Consider the following 4,862-nt stretch of genomic DNA (forward strand, 5'->3'; position numbering starts at 1 on the left):
GAATGCCTAGAAGTTATCACTAATAGCATGTTTATCAGTGATAGAAGCTATCATCGAAAAGAAAATGGACTTATAAATGTTTGGGAACGACAAGAAAGGGGCAAAAAGGTGTTCAGTGGTTATGGTTGATAGAAGCTACTACTGATAGCATGTTACAAGTGATAGAAGCTAATACTAATAGCATGTTTAGATTATTATTGGGTGTTAGATAATTTCTACTAACAGATTATTTGTTGTTTAGATTATTTAGACGAAGCTTCATAATATTTTATCATTTTTTTTTAATTTTTAAGAAGAAAAACTTGTTTTGACGTTTCTAATTTCTCTCAGGTTTGTGATTAATAAATCATACCACAAAAAGGAAAGAAAATCAATTTGTTAGCTCGAATGATAATATATATATATATTACATTACTCGATTCTTTGAGCATAGTGCTTGAACTGCTAATCTTGCAGATAAATTAGTAGCATTGCCCAATCCAAACGACTTTGCAGATACATCAATTGAACAATTTTCCATACCAATGCAAGTCTTTTCTACCAAAAGAGCACTATTTGAAACATCCCATGAACCTTTTTTGAATGAACCACATTTTCCCTCTGGATTTCCATAGCTAGCAAATTGGATCTCAGAGATGATATGCCCTCCCTGACAAGACAACTCTAACGTACTTCCTTCATTAGCATTTCCACATATTGTTCCTATAGTGATGGTCTGAACTATGACTTGTTGAGGATTTCCACCAATTTCTTCAAACAAAACCAACGTGTTGGTGTCATCCGATAGAAACGATCTTGGAACATGATACCATCTTTGGGAAGGATTCCCACAATTTCCAACGCACTTGCTAGGGTCATATGCGCCTCTATAATCACAGGTTGCGCTGCAACTATCATTGCCAGCAATGAAAGAAGGCCAAAATCGACCTATGCTTTGTCCATTTACCCAAGCCTGACCTTTTCCCATTCCTTGCATGTCCAATGCTACAGGGTCAATTCCTGAGGGTGTCTTAAAGCTTGTTTTGTACCATGTCATTCTCCTGCCAATAGATTTTTTATTTAATGTGCTCCATTTTGTTCTCTGTGAGAACATTGGGTTGTAAAGTTGCTTCATTTCTCCATTTAATCCAACCTTATAAGACCATAAATTTGATGACAAATCAGTTGTGACATTTCCATCTCCAATAAGATAAATGGGACCTCCATCAATTCCAGTTGGCACCGTGTCATAAAATGCATCATAATTTTTCAATCCTACTGTTGCACTCAAAAGGGTTATGGTGTTGGTTCCGACTTTTAATAGAATGGGTTTCTCAAATACAAAACTCTGGCCATTGCTTCCCCATTGCGATCCAATGTACCGTCTATTAACAAAGGCATGAAGCACATGACCTTTTGTATTCACTTGTAGAGTTACATTTTGAAGTGAAGATGTTGAATTAGTTTCAACATTTGTCATATACCACAAGTAGTCACTAAAATCAACCGTGGTTCCTTTTTGTTCCAAAAGAAGGTTTGCATTAAATGTACCTTTTCCTTGTAGAGTATCTCTCATGGGCTCCGGAGCCCAAACCCACGACAGTTGTGCATTTTCCTTCTCATTCTGCACCTTCACAAACATAGATGTTTGGAATTGATCTTTGCAGTGTTGAAAAGCTCTTTGTTGCAACCGTTAAGAATGCTCACAGACCAAGCTGGTACAAAGTACTTTCCATCTGCCTGCAAATCTATGGTAGCATCATTGCTGGCATCAGTGTTGCTCAAAAAACAAAACCTCTCCCCTACTGTGGGGTTGGAGAATTTCGTTAAAGTAACAAAGCTACCAAATTTTTGGTCTGAACGGGTGCCGTTGGTGAGAATCTTCTCTCCCATTTTGATGGATTCGTGGAGTTGTTTGAGATGTCCCCATTTGGGTTGATTCACGTTTCCATATTCATCAAGTGGGGCGTTGTAATCATACGACGTAGTAATGAATGGACCTCCCGATGTTCTTCCAAAGTTTGTGCCTCCATGATACATGTAATAGTTGTTAAACACACCACCAGATTGAAAAAATCTTGCCACAGAAAAAGCTACATCTTCTGCACTTCTATAAGGGTCTTTATCGCCCCATTTCTTGAACCATCCCACCCAATTTTCAGTAAACATTTTTGGGCTCTTAGGATTGTTAGGACTAAAGTTATCACAATAGAATCCATTGCATGTATTGATGATAGGTTGTGGGGCATCACTTTGTTGGCACATGATCCATGGAACACCAATATTGAGAGATTCAGCCATTTGAGCACACCAGTTGATATATGTTTTTCCTGCGCTTCCATATGGGGTCATCACGTTTCCATACTCGTTCTCGATTTGAGCTAAGATTATTGGCCCCCCTTGTGATGCAAAGAGGTTGGCTTGTTTGCACATATTCACTATCTTTGTTGTGAAAGTTTGCATTTCATTCTTGTAGACTTGATTGTCAGTTCGAAGTTGGATTCCCGGCATATTATGCAACCACAGTGGAAAGCCTCCATAGTTCCACTCGGCACACACGTAAGGACCAATCCTCATCACAACATATAGCCCAGCCTCTTGAACGAGTTGGAAGAATTTGATAAAGTTTAGATGTCCAGAGAAATCATATTTTCGTCGTCGAGGTTCGTGGCGATCCCAAAAAATGTACGTCTCGATTGCATCAAGTCCACCATCTTTAGCTTTTTGAATAAGATCAGGCCACATTGCTTCGGTGCTACGTGGATAATGAATTGATCCTGAGAAGATAACACGCCGTTCACCATTGATAATTATGGCATTTGAATCATAGGAGACACTGTCTCCTTTACAAAAAGAAAAGCAAGATAAAGTTGCAAGGAGGGGAAGAACAAGCCATTGAAGGTTAACCATCTTTGATTTTACAACTTTAGGCGTTTCGTTTATGTTGGAATCAATGTGTTTATATACAAGGAATCTACGTAAATATGTGATAGGTCTTTCCATCAATCTTTGTACTCTATTTGTTGATGAATTCTAAATATAGGAATAATGTAAGTGAATTTAGCTGGCCAAACTTTATCGGTATGAGTTGCTTTAGTGAAATTTGGAAAATACTCTTTTCAGAACAGAATTTCAAAAATATTGTTCGACCTTATCCTGAAATAACCTATCACCCAATTAAAAATATTACACCAAAAGTCTGTTTTCCCAATAAGGATTTGCGTATTCATTTTTCATCTTTGGTTTTAATTTTAAAGACATCAACTTCACATGAGTAATAAAGTATGGCTAATAAATTCAATTATAGTGAAAGTTGAGTTTGAGTTTTGTCTCATTAGTGTGAAGCTCATGAATTTGAGTATCTTTCTTCAAATTTTTGATGTTTTGATTTTTCATTTTGTGCATTGGGGTCATATAATAAAATAGTACATGGTAAACAAAATAGGTTTCCATATGATTTTAGTCTCTCAACTCTAGGTTCAATTTTTTGTTGTCCTCATTTTTCTAAGGAAGTATACATTTTCTTCCTTATTTTATTTTTAAGTTAGTCCTGGATTAAAAGGGAATTACTGGAGGAATTTTTTTTTACTAATTTGGAATTTCTGGAAAAGAAGTGAAATTCAAGGAGACCGGGCCAGGAGTTATGCTTGGAAAATTCTTGAAGGATAAACAGGAGGACTGTGAGTGGTTTTATTATTTTGTTATGTTGAATTCTATATATATATGTGTAATGTTTGGAAATTGGCATGGTGGGGAAGTGCGTTTTCTAGATTTTATTGGTTGATTTAACTCATGATATTTTGCTTGTTGTGACTCGCATTTAAAACCGAGATTGTACCCGGAGACATTGTTAGCTTTCCTATAGCACGTCTAACTGGATAATGTGGACATGTGCACATTCGGTTGTTGGATCGGCACCAGCACGTAGCGGAAGAGAATATTATCCATAAGCACTCTAATTCATTAGTTTTGGCTTAAAAGAAACATGCTTAAACAGAGTTAATGGGTTTCAACAACGTACATTTAAAGAACCATTGAAATCTCTATTTCTAGCTGCAAAATCCTCCAAATCTTTGTGTAGACCACCACAAGATCTTCCCTACTATTCTCTTGGTGATCTAGATTGAGTTGTGAGACTCAAAATAATCTTAAATAAAATGGAATTTGAAGAAAGCTCGCTGCAACAACCAAAAATGAAGAACACATTCTTCATCTGAATTTTTCAGAAAAATCCATTTGGTTTAATCACTTCAACTTTTCTCCAATCTCTTCAATATATTACAGACTATCATGCAAAGAGATTTGCTTCATGAGATGCAGCTCATGCTTGGAGTTATTGAAGCTTGAAAGTGGTGGGTTCCTAGTGAGCAAGTTGAAGATGAAGATGAAAAACCATTTTCCATTTTTGTGTAATTTTCTATTTCCAAAATCTAAAATTGATTTTAAAATCAAAATTTATTAATTTTACAAATTAATTTCATAAATTAATTTTCTAATAAAATTAATAAATAATTATTTAAATAATTTAAATAATTCTAATTAATTTAATATCCAATATAAAATTAATTTTACACAATAAATTCATCTTTATATATTTAAATCATATTTAAATATATTTTCTCCAATTCCGTTTGATTCTAATTTGAACATTTCAAATTAACTTATCACGCTACTCTAAAGCTAATCCATTTCCAAGCTAGTATGGAGACCTCATGGACCTACATATCATGGGCTCCAACGATCCGAGATTAATGAACTAAACTCGTAAGATTGATATAACCTCTATTCGTTAACTAATGGGTCACTCTACTAAAGCTCATAGTTGAACTCCCCTCACTATAAATATATTATGTCAACTCAATGTAACCTTGATTAGTAAGTCA

At 35.3% G+C, this 4,862-nt stretch overlaps 1 pseudogene; it reads right to left on the reverse strand.

Moving 5' to 3' along the window:
* Positions 1-406: 406 nt before the first annotated feature.
* LOC150034992 (beta-galactosidase 15 pseudogene) lies at positions 407-2,889 on the reverse strand (annotated as a pseudogene).
* Positions 2,890-4,862: the final 1,973 nt, after the last annotated feature.

This window comes from Benincasa hispida, chromosome 7, assembly GCF_027475165.1.
Source record: "Benincasa hispida cultivar pf3 chromosome 7, pf3_genome.v1.1, whole genome shotgun sequence".
Classification (NCBI taxonomy): Eukaryota; Viridiplantae; Streptophyta; class Magnoliopsida; order Cucurbitales; family Cucurbitaceae; genus Benincasa; species Benincasa hispida.